Source organism: Neopsephotus bourkii, unplaced genomic scaffold (genome assembly GCF_033783945.1).
Source record: "Neopsephotus bourkii isolate Nb327-2 ecotype Australia unplaced genomic scaffold, CSIRO-AGI_Nbou_v1 NB_1655, whole genome shotgun sequence".
Classification (NCBI taxonomy): Eukaryota; Metazoa; Chordata; class Aves; order Psittaciformes; family Psittacidae; genus Neopsephotus; species Neopsephotus bourkii.
Window position 1 is genome coordinate 473,566 of NW_026902129.1, and position 18,048 is coordinate 491,613.

Below are 18,048 nucleotides of genomic sequence, written 5' to 3' on the forward strand. Positions count from 1 at the left end.
GACCTGCAAGGCCTGCAGAGCACTCTGTCTTGGCTTCATGATAATGGGGTTTTCGGCAGAATGCTGCACAATGACCACCAATTACGGTTGTTTCAGCTTTGCCTCTTTTGTCTCACTGACATTGCCTGTGTTCAGGCCATTCCCCACCATGAAGATTTTAGACTAGACAGAAGAAAACAGGAAGGTCTGATTTAGTAAATCTCTTCACAAGCAGATCCCTTGCTCTCTGCAACTGCTCTAGGCACCCATAAGCAAGGAGCCTATCCCTCTGTTACAAGGGACATCAAACATCTCACTAGGGATAGACACAAAGTATTCCCAATCAGGAAGTCAAGGAAGTTTAATGACATTGTTGCTTCAGAACAGTTGGAGTTGGAAACTCTTTCAGTGTCTGTAGCAAGTATTACTTTCTGAATGCAAAGACAAGGTAAGAAGAGTTATGGGAACACAAACCATGAGGCAGCTTCCTCAGAGCACCCACCACAGAGCTGAAATCCCCAGGTCATTCCAATGGTGAGAAATGGGAAACAGGCACCGTCAGAGAAAAACATAGTCCAGGACCCTACTGCAAGTGCTCATCCCTCTAGAAGTTTCTCTTCACTGAGTATGGAAGATACCTTGGAAGATGAGGTTATAGTTGGCAGCTCAGAAAGCCAGGTAGCTGAACTCATACTGGTGGTGTCATTGACTGACCATGATTACAGGGGTTATATTGTGTTCTTCCTTTCCCCTTCTTGCTGTGGTTTTGTGTTTGCTGCTAGTAATCTCACTCACAATTTCTGCATTGCGGCCTGAGTTTTCATTATCAGAAACAGTTGCACTAATACTAGCAATTCCCAGGAGCCTGCAGCTTCACTTCGATAACTACTTTTTCTAACTGAATGCTTTGCATTTCACCTGGGTGACTACCACATGAGCGTAATACCATCCAATAGGGTTTTCTGCTGGCATAAAAGATGTTTTCTTCAGTCTTATAGCCTTTAGTCATAGTAGGATTTCCTCCTTCCTCTGGCCAGAAAGTTGTATTAATTTGCTGAGCTTTCCAGCGCTGAGCAGTGAAATGGGCAACACCTTCATAGCTGGAGGCAGGGGAAAACATCATCAGGTATGTTGAAGTCACTCAGCTGTCTGAGGAAATGGTCTGGCTCCTCTCCAGTCACCTGGACTAGCCCCCCCTGGGACAGCGTGGCATGCGAACCATGAGAAACCCAGCCTCTAAAATCTTCAAGAGTCTTCCAGCAAAATTTCTTCCCTGCTTTCTGGGGTTACTTTGTGGTAACACGGTGACTGGCTTTTCTTGAAGAGGCCTGAAAAGAATTCAGTTGTCTTCACTCACCATCAGACAGCTTTTCCTCCATGTCAGAGGCGACCAGCTGCTGCCTCATTTTTCTAGGTCCAACATGCACACCCAAAGGGCCCCTGCAGCTACAGCCCTGCCATGTGGAGCAAGCCCAGGATTTTGTGTGTTAGCATGGAGCTGTTGGTACACAAATGATGAAGTGGGAGGATGTGTCTCCATACCATATTTTGGATAGTGCTATATGAAGGTGTCTGCTAGGAATATTATTTCTGGCTCTGACCATGGCTTCTTTGGACTCAGCTTGCTACGCTTTGTGCAATTCACTTCATTTTCTCTCCAGAGCAAGAGGAACTTACTGATGTACAGACCCTCTTGACATAATCCCTTCCTTCAAAGGACCGATTACATTGTCACTTTCTGTTTCTCTCCTGGTAAGTGCTGCTGCAGCAGACACATCCGCTCCTTTAATTCTTCCACCCCTTTTGCAACATGCTGCCTGACACAACAGCAGTCAAGAAAAAATTCCTAAAGGAATTCTTCTTCTGGGCTTGTATTGTGCTTTCAAGGAGCACCCTCACAGCTTAAAAGTGCTGCAATGAAGTCTTGGTCATGCAGATGCTCAAGGTTTGTCAAGAATGTGCTCCAGGGACCTGTGATCTCTTTCAGTAATAAAAGCACACTTATATATGTGCTGACTAAGCTCCTGATATTAGGGGACAACAGCAATAATCCGTTTTTTTTCCCATCTGAACATCATTTTGCTGTGTTGACATCTGACTCTCGACCCTTTCACTGTGGAGCTTTTTCTTGCGCTAGTGCTTTTCCAACTGCTGCTTGTTAAGCACTTCCTTGTGATGGGACTTCCCTTGTTTTCATAAAGTATTTTGTTTCTTTCCCAAGACAACACCGTTCTTCATGTTCCAGATCGCTGCCCCATCCCAGCTGTTATGGAAGGCCTGTGACTTCTGCTGATCTTGGTACCCATTATTAATTGGTAAGTAGTTACCCAAAACAAGGCTTCCAGTTTCTTAGTGGAGGTTGTTTTATGGCATTCACTTCATTCATGGTGCCTGAATCCTTCATTTGCTATGCAGTGATTTACATTCTGCTATGATCCAGGTTTAGTTTATGCTTCCCGAATTTTGGCTGAGTGGCAGTATTCCCTCTTGTCTCGGTCGCATACCTCTAAGTTGTCATGTATGTTTTCACCTCCTGTCAACATTCATGCATCGTGCACCCTTTTCCCAGGAAATCTCTTGTGCTGATAACAGGCCAGCAGGTGTTTCCTACCAAATGTTGTGGCTGCTCATCTCTTCTTTCAGTCTCACCTGCCTCACGCAGCTCAGAATATGCTGCAGAGTCCCAGTAAATAATAGCCTATAGTACAGGAAGCCTACAGCCTCCCTGAAAAATTGAGTTGCTTTTTTGAAGTGATCTGTAGGTATCTGAAAGTTTATTTTCTTTCTCATTGTACCCATTTTGGAGGTCGGGATACTTTAAATCATACTCTTGTGTCAGGCATTGGGGTTCCTTTATGTCTTTGCACCTCACTTGCAGAATTGGCTGCTGAAATACCTGAGCTGTTGGTACCAGAACCTTGGGGGGCTACTTATTTTTGCAGTTTCCAGGATTTAGCCTATGTTTCCAGGCAAAAAACAAACAAAACTTTAGCTGTTAGAAAAATACCATTTTAATTGCCTCTGCTATGAAATGGATTGCACAGGTAGCAAGCAAAACCATTCTCTGTTTCAGGACTGATTTACCAGCATTTTAACCACATAGAAAGAGACAGACTGACCTTTCCCTTTGCAGCTATATTCAATCTGTATTCCTCCAACATTTGGGGTGGAAGACCTCTGTATTTCTTTAGACCTACTGATGCAGGCAATGTTAGAGTCCAAATGGAAGCTGGCTTTTGCCCATCTTCCGTCTCATGAATACAGATTGGTTTTTCCGCAGTTATCAGTTTTGAATGTCACAGGTTTTCCTTTGGCCCTATGCAGCTAATGAGGCCTAGGAAGCTAGCTGCATTGTGATCCTTCTCTTTGTACTGTACAGTAGCCAAGAAGAGTGCTGTCTCACTGCTGCTGCTTGAGTCTCTTTGGGGGTGCTCTCCAACTGCCAGCACCGTACACCCTGTACTTTTCTGTTTGCTTATGCGTCATGCTTCTACAAAACGGTTTACTTTGTGGTTGGAATCAAACAGCCTTATCAAAATGCAACTCTTCAATAAAGCTGAAATGAAACATTTGGACCTCATAAAACCAGAATGTTTTACTATTTTGCAAGGGAGAGTTTAGGAAGGTGAACAGCTTCTCAGTTGTTGAGTCAGCATTTGGGGGCAGCGAGGGGCGAAAGGACCTCCCTAAATGGCCAGAGCATTATTTCCTTTTAGTACTGTTTTGACAGTCAGAATTAGAGACAATGTCAGAACACAAAGCTGCAAATATGGGAAGATGGTATTTCCATCTCGATCCAAAAGCAAATTCACAGCTGTTTGTAAATTAAAGCAAAGAGCAGCTCAGTGACTTGGGAGCTCACAGACATGTAGAGCTGTGCATCTGTCTGCACTTCAGGCTGACAGGGCATCAAGAAATCCTAATTCACCATGAGGAGCGCTGTGTACCTGTGATGCTGAGCCCCAATAATACACCTTTCCAGCAACCAGCATGTTCAACATCAGGGTGAACACCCATATAACATAGTGACATGGATCTCAGGACAGGGCTGTCTCATAGACATACATGTATCTGTGTCCAAAATCATTCTCACCTGCCTATAGGGCTAGATTTTTAAAGATTTTTATCTGCTAAAGGGTGCATATAGAGAACTTTGTGGGAATGAAGCACTGAAAACAGCAGTGGGAGCCAATTTGTCTCTATAGGTCCTGAACACGTTTGGAGATTCTTTCAGGTAGTGTTGTTTGCCCATATTAGTTCTTTCTTCATCAAATGTTTATTCACAAATTCTTTCTTACTATTACTGGATTTCATAATTGAAACCAATAGCAGTAAGAAATAATATTAATGCAAAACAATATTTGCTCATCTTGTATGTATTGTCAAATACCGATGAAATTTATTAATGTTTTGTAGTAAATATAGAATTAAAATTTACTGATTGGTAGAGGAGGAAAAAAAATAATTTTGGTTGTAATCACCACAAAGACATTGTAATAAATTATTGTATCAAATTATTGTATCTGGGTGTGAGTGCATAAAGGAAAAATAGGGGTTGCCTCAATTCATAGGGACAATTATGTTTTGAATCATCTTGCATACATCTAGTGTGCCAGGGGCATCTTGGGAGCTAATCAAAACCTGTAAATCTCACAAAAAAATACTGGATTCAAGTTTATAAGACAATCTTGTCAACTTTGGCCCAGTTTACACTTAGATTTTGCAAACTGATGAAGGTACACCAGAAGGGACAGAGTTTATACCTGCAAAGTGTACATTAACTCCTTCCTTGGACAGAATAGAAATATACTTTATGGAAAGTATGACTGCATCTATTCTGTGGCTCTAAATCTTTAAGCTCAATAGCAAAAACAAAGAGGTCAGAAAAGGAGGAGGAGCAAAGTGACTTGCTGTGTTACAGCAGAGGAGCTAGAGGAAGCTGCTCTAAGTCTAAAACACCACCATGCTCTAAATGCACAGAGATGGCAAGTAACAGGCAATACCTATTTGAGTCTTCCAGAACACCCACACAACTGTCAAAGTGGCATCAAGGGCTAAAATCTGATCAAAGAGTTTGAACAAGGACCCAGTGAGCTTTCAAAGGACTGTTTTAGGGCCACCCTCTGCTCAACCCCATTCCCAGTCACAGAACTTTGAAAAGGAGATGATCTAACTCACTGGGAGAGGACTGCAGATTTCCTCCAGCTGTAGTGGAGAGCAATACAAAGTAGCCCAGAGAGGTACCAGGACTTCCTCCACTGACCCCCATGAAAACCAGCCTTGCTCTGGCACCCTGAGAGGAGCACTAGCAATCAGCTTACAGGTACTCTGACATCCAGATATATTACCCAATGGACAGAGACGTCTTTTTTCAATGTTCTCTTAAACCTCACTAAAATTTGCAGTAATGGATGTCCATGTATACCAAGCTCAGGTATGCAGAGAAAAGGACTGTTTAGCTGTATGCAGAAAGGCACACCCACAGGAGTGCCCAAGGAGGAAAAGACGACAGCACGGCAACCTGGAAAACTAATCAGGTTTTTATGGGCTCTGCTGAGTTTGACCTCTCACTGTTAGCAATTGGTTAGACGATATAACTAGGAAGAGGGTAAATGTCCCTGTCCCATCTATCACATGGCAAGGAGGCTCCTTACAGCTCCCCTTCAGCACCTAAATCAGAATATCTGCAGCAGTTACCCTCCCTTAAAGATTTGACTGTTCAGAAGCATCAGCGGGTTTCATGGTTGCAGAGGCTCATTGCAGGAAACAAATTAAGGGGGAAAACAGCTGAAAAGGTGATTGTAAAAAAAAATAAAATAAAAAATAAAAAATAGCAGTCTTAATATCTTAGACAACATATTTGCACTCCATTCTTGTAACAAAAGACATGATGAGATTGCGCGCGCGCACACGCTCATGCTTATTCTATGCTTTTTCGCCTCATCTGGCAGCCGCTTTCCGGTCCAGCAGACACTAACATCTAATGAGTCAAACTTCCCATTTTCAGACTAATCAGTCGGCTGCACTAATTGCAAATGCAAATATGCAAATTTATATTAATTAATTACTCTGCTAATTAGTTCTGCGGTCTTTTTGGGGTAATAAATCATTGTGCAGTGGAAGGGAAACACGTCCTGTCCCATTTCACTCCACATAAAAATTTAATGTACTCATTGAGGAAAATATATAAAAAAAACCCTGATTCTGATAGCTCTGCTTCTACTGATGAGTCCCCTACAGAAAGGTATGATTGTAAGAAGGCTTTCACATCTCCAGCAAATGCCATCACTAAGGTGCCTGTTAGCAATTTAATTATCACATTATGAGCTCCAGGAAAAGCCAGTTTGCTGTGCTGCAGGCTGTGACTCTGAGCTCCGTAGTTCACACATTTTGCAGCAAACGCTGTTTATACATACATGAAAGATAATCTGGAGGAAAGCATTCAGTTTGCTCTACCTGAACGGACTGCTAAAGCTTGCGCTCAAATACTAGGAAGCTGGGTCTGCTAGAAACATCAGAACTATGTACGCTTTAGAGCTGTAGCCTCACTAGACCACAGTAGAGTGGGTTGCCAGAAAAAACGTGTAGTAGCTGAAGAAGAAACTGCTTGTAGAGCCCTCCTCTGGCCTTTAATTTTACTTTGACTCTGATCCATTTTAACGGGGAACCTGAGGCTCCACAACCAGCTTCACATCTCCCTTGTACCCCTTATCTCCCTAGCACACCCCAGGAACAGAGAGGGTTGCTCCACTGCCCCCCTACTGTTGGACTGCCCAGCCTCAGGGGATCTGTGGTCATCCTTCGCCGTGCTGAAGTCTGAAAGGTGCAGTGAGGAGGGTGTCACGCTGGTGGAGGCTCAGATGCCAAAGCCCGACAAAGTGTGGATGTCACTCTATCTACGTATTCCTCCTTGTAAAACAGAAGAACTTCCCCATAGCATTACAAACCAAACAGCACCTGGCTGCATAAAGAGGGCTACTGAGTCCCCTCATCATATGGATCTACATGAAGTCACACCAATACTGTGGTGCACAGTGCACCACAGGCATCCTAGGAGCCAAAGGCTTTCTTAAGAGCCTCAGAAAGACATTAAGCAAAGTCCATCCTCTTACCTTACACAGGTTAACTAGAAATGCAGCAGGTCCGGCTGCTCTCGGAAGGTTTCTTCAGCCTCCACTTGCTACTTCTCACTATTACATACCATCATTTCAAGAAATGTGAAACATTAACAGAGCATTTTCTGGAGAGTCTGAATGTGACCAAGTAAGTTAATCTGCCTCAGAGAGACAGTCTGAAAACCAGATAAATATGTTATAAAAGTCAACAGAACTCTTCTTGTAACTCTGAGATTCAGGTATCTTACATCTAAAGAGTCTACCAATATTAATAGAATAATTTTAAAAAGCATTAACAAATATTTTGCTTTATACTTGAAATTATTTGGTTTAAACTAAAACAATAAATGAGGTTTACAAGTAATTGAATTCCAAGAGCCTTTATCATGCTAGGTTTAGCCAGAACTTGAGCTGTACATTTTTCTCACAGTTTGGAATGATAGGATAGCTTCTTTCTCATTTGTTTTTCTTTCCTACCCACACACTAGAATAAAATAATATTGAACTGATAGTCTGAAGTCCTGTGACTTAGGTTCTGGGAAACAGAGGAAACGAAACCGACTAAACCAACTTAAATTAAACAGAGAATTTAACAGCCAAAGATAAAATTAGTTTTTAGAAAGTTGCCATCTTTGCCTGAAATACTAACATACGCTAATGGCTATGCCATTTAACAGCACACAAATTAAAATACTAATCTAAAAGCAAACCACCTTTGTGATCTTTCTGGGTCTGCAGGATCCTAGAGTCAGAAGGGATTCAAATTATTTGTTATAGAGCACAGTCCCTCCCCGCCTACTGTGATTTTTCCCTGATATTTAAAAAACAGCTTTTTACTTTTTTTCTTAAAACCCTACAAGTTTTCAGAAATTAATGCATGCAGATTTTGACAAAACTCCACAAGTAACTCTTTAATAATGAAGAGGTATGAGATGGTGATGGGACTTTGTTCTGGTTGTCTGTAGTGTTCATTAAAGAGTTACATTTAAATCATAATTGCGCTGGGACATGAGATATAACTTAAGATATTTGACAAAGTCTCTAGGCCCTTTGATGGGTTAGCTTCAATTAGACAGCTTCAACAGCACATGCCTATTTTGCAGACTGCAGTAGGCTTCCTCACGGCAGGCACTGGAAACAAAATTATCTCTTTTTTTGATTGTCTTCATAATGAAAGTTTTGCAAATGCTGATTTATGAAGAATATTGTCTTGATTCAGAATACTTAGAGTCAGAAAAGTGATGCTAATAAAAATTCCATCATGATAGTCTGTGTTTATTCCCTTTCAGTTACTTCTGGCTGATATTTATTCTCCTGTCAGGGCTGTGAAATTAAGGCTTTTCTTAACATATAGGACAGCAAGACCCATTTGGCAATCAAGATGAAACCCAGATGAGTGTTAAGATTGACAGTGTTTTCACCCTTATAATTAGCTATTCACACAAATGGGGTTTTAGTTTGCACTTCTGCTTGGAACATGGCACTTCTTCATACAGAGAGCAGCATTCACATGTTAACATTTTCACTTTTGTTTTTTGTTGGCAAGTAAACCAGTGTACTTGCTATTGACTTCTGTTAGCTTTTTGCTATATATTATTCGCTATTTATTAGTGTCCTATTTAAAAAGAACTGATTGTGAGCAAAGCATGAACAAGAACTGCAGCGATGCCCCTTTCCTTTGCCCTGCAAAAAGGAGGAGGATGTCACCTAACTATTGTCATTCTGCTGCTGCCAGGTAAATGCTTTCCACACACATAGTGCTGGGCATCTCTTCTTTTAAGGGTTAACGACCCCCCTCCCTTGCTAAGGGAAAGACGGGTGGCCCCAGAGCAACAGAACACGTACCATGCCGAGCTAATTTGCAGCCTTGTCCTCAGTTGTGCACTGACTCAGTGATGTCTGGAGGAAGGGCGCACAAGTAGGAAACCTTATGGCAGTACAGCAGTCGTTGCCAGAAATTTATCAAGGATCGTGATGGGTTCTGAACAAGGTCCTGTTCATTCTAAATTGAGAAATAAAAGGCTCCGTGGTGGAAAAGAAAGCAAAAGGACGGCGAAAATGTTGCTGTTTTGCTAAATGTGAGATGCGACGGATTTGCTCGTACATATTAAGAGTTTTAAACTGAAGAAAGACAAAATAAAGCATCCTAAATGGACTGCTCTCAATATGTACTTAGGCTAGAGAGCTCACTGCAACAAGAAGTGGATTTCAGAAATGTATGTTTGCAAAAAGGAATTGATATGCATATCAGAGTTACCATAATTAATTATAATAACGTTTTTGGGTCATGCTTCAGAGCTCACAGAATTCAGCAACTGTTAGAGAACGGGCTGAGACTTAACAAGGGTAATCTCTTTTTAACCTTCATGTACACACTTTAGGGTCTCTCTTCAGCAATGGCTACTGCCAGAAAATAAATAGGCGACAAGACCGATCTTAGATCTAAACAAATAGGAACAATTCCTGTGTTTTCAGCTGTGGACTATATCCCTACGTGGCCCTTTCTCTTATGGGAATGAATGGCTTTTAGCAGTTGATTTAGTCTCTTTCCTAATTTTCTCTAAGGCTAGAATAAAAAGGGGATGAAAAAAGAAACAAGGAGAGCTTGATCACTTGAGCAAAAGAGGTGACATAATACACAATGTCTTTTGCACCAAACAAATTAATTAATATTGCTCATCTCTTTAGAAACAATTGCATCTACAACGGACAAGAGGACAACTACCAGGCTAGATTAAAATGAAGATTACATATAAAATCACTGGGGGAAAAAAAAGGAGGACAGACTAATGGTGGAGAAAGGCACAGAGGAGCCCTAAAGGCAAACAATAGAATGAATAAGTATGGTAACTGCAAACCACCTAAGCAAAAAATAAAAATAATGATTGGGGAAATAGCAGTCAAATGGGAAAACCATTTGTCTAGACCAAAGCTCCACAACCGCAGCTCATTGCCTCCAGGCACTCCAAGCACAAGGATGCCTTCTCACCCAAGCGGTAAGATATCCAGAGAAGCAAACTGACACTGCTGTTCATAACTCTTTGAGGAGCAGGGCAATGCCACTCTGCTCCCACATTGATGCAGCACCACCACCATAGCTCAGAGAGGGCAGCTGCATGAGGAACAGGACTTGAGGTCAGGCTAGGAGGGTACAGTAATGTATAGTAACAGTGGGAGCCCTGCGCTTGGATGCTGCAGTTGCAGCTGCCCAGGAAGACAGTGACAACAAGTATCTCCACTGCCAATCAAGGTGTGAAGCAGGTCAGTGCTTCAGGGACAGGGACTTCCAGTGGTGCAGGTCAGGAAAATGGAACTGGAGGTAAAAATGTCTGGCTTACTCTCTTGTATTTCAAAGTCCTTCACTCACCTTTACTGGGGTGATACTTCACTGTACTACACTGAGGCAGAAACACAAAGCCTGCTATATGACAGGTTAAAATGAAGTTGTGGCTGCAAGACACCTTGAAATAGTTAAAGATAATCCAAAATCAGAATATTCTTTCAGTGAGTTATCCCAAAATGGCAGTATTTTCTATCCCAGCCATGATGAAATATAGCAGTATTTATTTGATATAGTTCTCAACAGCATTTTCTTCCTGCTCTGGTTGCAATTCATGATAGAGAAGGATGGTCATTCAGAGGCAGGGTTTCAGTATGCCCTGGAAAATATATTATGCTCACAAAACAAAAGCCATGAAGGAGAATTGGGGCCCACACCATAGCTTCCATGACCCAGTGTGTCTTCTAAGACAGGACACATTGTCATTTAACTGACTAGAGAAATACACATTTCGGAACAGCCCAAGGAACATGTTATTCCTGTAGGGATTTATTGACTCTACAGAGGACTGGCTTTGGCTTCCTGAGTAGACAGTTAACAGACTTCGCTAATGGTGAAACACGCCTAAGAAAATTCTGATTTGTGAAGGCAGCTCTATCACAAGAAACTTTTCTGTCAAAGGATTTCCAAACATCTCTAGTCTTGACCCTGTGAAGACTTACAGTGGAATTTGATTCATCTAACATCAGCCACGAAAAAACATTGTCTTGAGCAGGTTGTTTAACACACACACAGAGTTGGTGGAAAGTAATAGAAGTTGATTCACTGCACATAGTTTAGACACCCCAGGAAAGATGGTGCCTGCTCTTCCCATTCTCTAAAAGCAAGTTGGGACAGTTGGCTTTCACTGGGCAGCAAGCTGAGAATATGTGAGTCATTGCATGGCATCACATGTACATGCAGGGCTGTTATTCATCCCCCATCTAATGTGGTGCTGAGTGAAATCTGCCTGGGGCTGAGCTCAGTAAAAAACCCCCACCTTTACTGCCATCCTCAGTGTCACCCTCATTGCATATTTCTGCCTCAACAAAAGTGAAATAATGATTCTTTAGACTCTGTAAGAGTAAGTGGGAAAGACCTGCAGGTAGGGCATGAAATAAGTGGCTGAGAGAAAAGGTTGCAGCAGCCTAAGATGCCAGGAATCTCTTTTCATTCCCTAATCAGAAAAATTCTCACTGAAAATGAGACTGACGGATTTGGAGTGGGATCTGAAGAGATTTAAAGTGTCCTAGTGGTCTCACATTGCGTACAGCATTTGGGTAGCTCAAAACTGAAGCCTTGAAGTGAGTGTACTAGTACTTAAAAGAAGACCCATAGTCAATAAAAATCCCTAAAAGAAAATATATCAACTATGTTTTGGAGAGAATTCCTGTGTGTTTAACAAAGGTTTGAGTTGGGAGAAAAGATCTTTTTGTTTTTTGTTAATTACTATTGATTTTTATTTATCATTTGAATTACCCTGTAATGTAAAGAGCAGAGAGAAAAATGGCTTTGTATGTAGTTCTATAACATTCACTATCTAACTTAGAGAAAGATTTAACTAACATGCTGGTTTTCAGTTAAACAATTTTTTCATCAGTTAATTTTACTGTATCCTAATTAGTTTTTTTTAAGTGTTCTACTTATCCAGAATCAAATCTTAGCTTTTTAGCAGTAATAGGACTAGAACTATGAAGGTTAAGTTTGCAGCCAATTCTTAAATCCGTTTTCCTCTATAAAGCATGTAAATTCAGTTACTTCTGCAAGAGCACAGAGAGACATATGTGTCATATTCAACTATAGCTTTACAATAAACAGAAGTTAAATGAAGCATTAGTGTATGAGATGATATGTGACCAAGGCAAAGACTTCTTGACCACACACAAGTTGCAATTTAAACATCCAACTTCCCTGAAAATGAATAATTCACTTTCTCTGGAAGAGCAGAGGCAGCCCAGTCAGATCTGAATGGATTTTATCAGACTGTGAACTAGCTGTGCTGTAAGTAGAGGAATAATTGAACTAGATCAAGCTGGAGAGGAATAGACAAATGCTCATGCTGTGCTGCAAGACCAACAGTGTCACTGACCGTTCTTCTTTCCTGCTCTGCCCTAAGTCTATCCTCTTCTAGCCCACATCATTATTGCCACAGATAAATAATAATCAGCACCATCACTCTTGCCTCAATCTATCACCAGTAAGAGATTTCAAAAGGCAATTGGCGCAGCTGGAGAAAACATCAAAGTGGAAACTATATTTGTGCCAAGGAAACGTTATGCTTGTACTTGGGACTTGGGCACATAAGGCTCTCGCACACTTCTCTAGCCACCTGAGTACCCTTTCTTCCTAATCGCTTGCAGATATAAATTGGGCTCTGTGCGCATGGTATCAGCGTACATGGAATTCACAGCAATATTCACAGCATCCACCTCTCGGAGCTTGTCCCTTATGGTTTCATTCAGGAACAGATGTTTTAAGTACGTAGCTTGAATAGAAGTTTCATTATTTTCCTTTGCGGTTGAAAAATAAAATTGTTTTGCTCCATAAACTTCTCACCACTTTAAAGTTAGAATTAGGTCAATGGGAAGGGACTGTGTGTGAGTGGGTTAGATACAGAGACCGAAAGTTGCTGAGTTCTCGCTGTTTCCCACTGTATATTTGACTCACCACAGGAACTTGAGATAACTCCTCTGTCTATGAAGCACTGATATGAACTCACTGAACCAGCAGGTGCTGAAGCTTAATTTCACTATCTACAGTACTGTGAGATCTTTATTTGCTGTGTGCTGTAAGGAGTGCAAAGTAACTTCCACAGTACCAAAAGTAACAGCAAGTAAAGTGAATTTGTCTTGCACGTTTCCAATAAGAAGTCTTTGGTGCTTTGAGTATCTTTTCCAGCTGCCAATGAGATTTCGTCATTTTAATAGCAGCACGCAAAAAAAACTCCCAAGTTTTTATTCTGCAGTGCTACTTTTGTGCACAAATAGTTATTAACTTTGCATCAACGTCTCCATGGATTAAACAGTCCCTAAGTACACATTGACAGCACAGATCGTTATGGTTATGGACCCTTAACATTTCAAATGGGAGGGGAGGGAGGTTGTGTGCGTGTATATTCATCTCCTTGCTCCCTCTCTTTCACAAACTATAAGGTTTAATAGCGATTAACACTAGACCACAGCACTTCTAAATTAACGATAGCCCTGCCAATTCTAATTGGTATTCTAATTAGTCTGACAATTCTACTAATTAAGAACATTAAACTTTTTAACAAAGGCTATCTTTTTTGTGTTGTGTTTGGCAAAATGGAATCGAGGGTATAAGGGAACCTGAACTGCTACTTCAGAGAATTGCTGATGATTAAATTACAAGGAACAAAAAACCAAAAAGATTTGGGGAGCAGTAGAAACATTTATCTATAGCAGTTAAATAACAGGAATAGGCTATCTGAATTATAAGAGATAGCAAATGACAGAGAAATAGATTAATAAAATGAAAACTGCAAATCCAGAATACACGGCTGAAAGAGGTTTGCCTTTCAGAAAACCTGATTTAGCTAGAAATGTCTTTGTCTGGAGAAAGCTCACATTACGAAATTTGGTTTCCTTCAGATATGAAACAAAAGCAAAGAGGGGAAAAATTTCCACAATGTCAGATTTTCAGTACCTGTTTGTTTCACATCAAGCAAAATGTATCATTTTGGGAAAAAAAAAAGTTCATTTTTTATTTTATATTATATATATGTGATTTTGAAAAGAAGTATCCTTTTGAATCCCTTTGAAATGAATTAAAGACCTTACTTTCTCAAGTGTCTTATCCTCAGAATGAAATTCCAGTATATTGCACTTAATACATGAAGTTTTATGCCAAAAAGTAATATACAATCTCCTGAAAGAAAACATCTTCTAGTTTCTGCCACTTTATGTCACAAGGTCAAACTGCAAACACCTTGTTCATAATCCCTATTTCTGATTCCATGGGAGTCAGAGCATTTGCACAGACTCTTTGCAAAAGAACTCACTGACATAAGTTAGTGCCACAAAAAAAAATGCACAACAGACTGAATGGAAAGCAATGGAAAGCAATATTTACTCCAAACCCCACCAACCTGCGTGATTTTACTCTTCCAACACCCAGCCTTCAAGGCACTGTGCAGGAGCTCTGCACCTCTCAGGATTTGCTCCCATGCTGTAACACCGAGTGTATTTACTCCATCACTTCCCCAAATCATTATTGCACTGTATGTATTCACAGTGTTCAAGAGCTTAGAGGTACAGGGAGAGACAGCTATTCCAGTCACCATCTGCTGGTGACAGCAAATGTTCTCCACATGGCTGTCTTCAAAATTCATAGCAAAGTACCCTTTTGAGATAAATTTTACCTAGATGGCTTTTTGCATAGTGAGATGCCTTACAGGTCCAAATGAAGAAGGCAGAAGCCAGCACTCCTCTCTAGGCAGAAAGTGTGCTTCAAATTTCAACCCAAGCCACACATAAAACTCCTGAGCACAAGAATGAGGCCCTAAACATATTATAGTATGCTCTTCAGAATGCATATCTTTGAATACTTTGTAAAGTGCATATTTTTTCTCTCCTGATCACACTGCAGTAATAACAAATCAAACTACGATAGGCATTCCCCCCCAAAATAGCAACTGAATCAAGGATGATCAGGAAGAATCCAAAATGCATCCTGGCTGACACTACAAACAATGCCATGGGGGAAAAAAAAGTAATATAGAAAGATTCCTAACTTGTAAAACTCTATCCCATACTCGGTACTGTTTCTGCTGGCTAGTTTTAGCATTTTGTGAACTGTGCCCTGTATGACCTTTTCCCAAGAGCTTAAAGGGTCAAGCCTCCAGTAAGGCCATGAAACCCAGGTAAAAAGTCAAACTCATACAGCAGCTAGCACCACAGAATGAAACACAAGCAGAATTCAGGCTCAGCAAGCCATGCTCCCTTCTTAGGAAAGGGAATTTGGCCAGGAAAGAAGGCTTTTTGCCAAACTTCCAGGTGCATTCTGGCCATGGTTGCTTTAAACTACTTGGGGATTCAAACCAGTCCTCGGCCAGACCAAGGACTGAAATGAAAACTCTGGGCTGCCAAAAGATACTACTTGCTTTCCTTTGCACACTTTGTAAGGTGAAACTGCTTTACAGAGCAGTTACCTCCAAAAACAACACTGTGTGCTCGAGGCTGTGGCATGAAGCACTGATTTTCATGATGCCTGGTGGCTGAGGAAGCTGGCAAGCTGTAGAGCTTACACAACTCCTTAGAGATTACACAGACATAAGAGATGGAAAGAGACAGAGATTACTGAAACTACTGTTTACTCCGTCTTATACTTGAATACATGATAACCTCACCTCTCTTTATAGCAGACCATAAACTCATGTTGATTTTGGCAAATTTTACTGACTGCTGTTCGACAATGCTGCTTCTGAGAGGATGTCCACAAATCTTACCAAAAACTTCTATGCAGGCATAAGCAAAACCCTCACTTGAGCTCTACGTCTTTCAGTTGTGTACTTAAACAGAGGGGAATTATTGCTCTATTAATCTTCTCTTTATTCTTGTCCTGGGAAAATTATGAGGATTACAGTGGGAATTTAAGGAATTTACAGTTTACAACATCAGTGTGTCTGCTTGCCCAGGAAATTTGGTGACAAACGTTCTGAAACAGGTTTTTATAAAGATAAGAAAAAAACCCTAGATCTGCAGCTAGAAGTAATAGAGTTGTTCATGCATCACTGAAAAAAAAATGTTCTTTAAACATCAATTTCCCAAAATGATTTTGGAAAAAGATCATTACAGCCCAATCTGAATTCAGCACCATTTTACAGCTGAGCTGAATTTGGCTGTGCCTTTCACTTCCTCAGAAGCTGGGGGATCAAATCCAGAAAACAGATTTATAAAATCCTGTTCTATTTGTGGTCAAATTCTGCTACCAAAACTCCTGAACTGTCAGGGGAAAATTGATCTTTAAGGGTAAAACACCTTAAATGACCCAGCTCCTACTCCCAGCAGTGACAAACTTTGTGTTGAGGTAAAATGTGACAGTCAAGATCCTCCAAAGTGTATTGCTGTCCATCTTCCACTGCCTTCAAATCAGTGAAGATACATATAGTTTTGTGTAAGGGGAAAAAGCAGAAAGACCAGAGGATCCAGTGACTGTACATTTCATATAATCTCCTTCTGAGAATAATTTCTGTAGTGCTTATCATATAGCCGTTGGGCTCTTCATTACTCCTAATGTTTGTATCAAGTGCCTCCCTTTTCCTCCTGGAAAGTAACATTTTCCTGCTTCATAGGAATGGTATAAAGAAAAATATTGAATTCTGGTACTGGTTTACTTCTTTTTATCTTGTTTGGGCTTTTTTATTAGTTAGTTTTTAACCCGAAGTTACCTTTTTCTTCAACAAGAAAAGATCTCTGGTAAGGTTTTAAGTATACACCATTGCATTTCAGATGCTGGTGGGCAATCACAGGTGCTAGGAGGAGTCAAAAGTGTAACACAGATTTGGGAAGGGAAGCCATAGTTCATTAACAGCTTGGGATGCCTGACTGCACAGCTTTTCTGCTTTTTGAAGGGCAAATTTACTTATCGTCCTCAGACCAGTATCTCAGGAAGAGCGCTGTCCAAGAGGGTTATAAATTCAGATAATAGAAGGCAAATCAAAAGGAGCAGATATTCCCATTACAGTAAGCCTGAGTCATCCTGCCCCATACTTCATATTATTTCATAGAAACAAGCCCTACAGCCGAGTTCTGCTGTTCAGAAGGTACCTGCCTATTTGCACATAAAGAGAATAGAGGTTTCATAGCTGTAGCTCTGGCATTTCCTACATTCAGCTACTCAACTTCTCAACATTGATAATATCTTTTCAAAATTAGTTTAAATGAATTGTTATTTCTAAGGTCTTTCCCCCCCACCTCCCCCAAGGTGTTCAGGCATTATTTCAGCATGCTGCTCAAGTTTGCCTGAGGAGTGCACAAAAGAGAAAGGAAATGGTGATTCTTAGTTAAGAGCTTACAGCTCACCTAAACCTGGATGAAATTTCATAGGGGTAAAGAAAAGTCATTCCCTTAGCCTGAGGGCTTTCTCCCTGCTGAGTTTCAAAGGTCTGCTGCAACTAATGGAAATGTCAGTTTCTCATGAAGATTGCAAGAATCTCTTGTGAAGCTCCCCTTACAAAACATCCTATAATTTCCTGGGGGGTAACTGTCCACCAGAAGTTGACATCACTCTTGGATTTTATATTGTACTTCCGTCAAGTTAGTGTTAACTTTCCTGTTTCCTTCTGCCTTGCATTTAAGTTAGAGCAAGTCTTAAGCAAACTGTTCATCTCTGTATGGCCTTCTGTAAGGCCATTCTGCTCCTCTAATTGGCTTGGTGTCAGTGCCACACATTCAGAGGTCCCACTGCTGCTCAGAGGGTCATTGCCCCAGCACCACCTCACCACACAAGGCTCAGCACATTGTTGCTTCCCATGCAACAGATAATTTCACAGGGGGAAGACTGCAGGAAGGGAGAAAAAGTATCAGGAACACCCAGATGGGTGATCTAGGGAGAGCATCCCATCAGGTGCCTCTTGCTGTGGGAGAGTTGTAGTGGGGAGAGGAAAGCAAACCA

General features: G+C 41.0%; 1 long non-coding RNA gene across 1 annotated transcript; it reads left to right on the forward strand.

Moving 5' to 3' along the window:
* Positions 1–458: 458 nt before the first annotated feature.
* LOC133223833 (uncharacterized) lies at positions 459–15,897 on the forward strand. Its single transcript, XR_009728693.1, has 3 exons — positions 459–1,731; positions 2,201–2,294; positions 15,797–15,897. It is a non-coding gene; the product is annotated as an uncharacterized LOC133223833 (long non-coding RNA).
* The last annotated feature ends 2,151 nt before the right edge of the window (positions 15,898–18,048 follow it).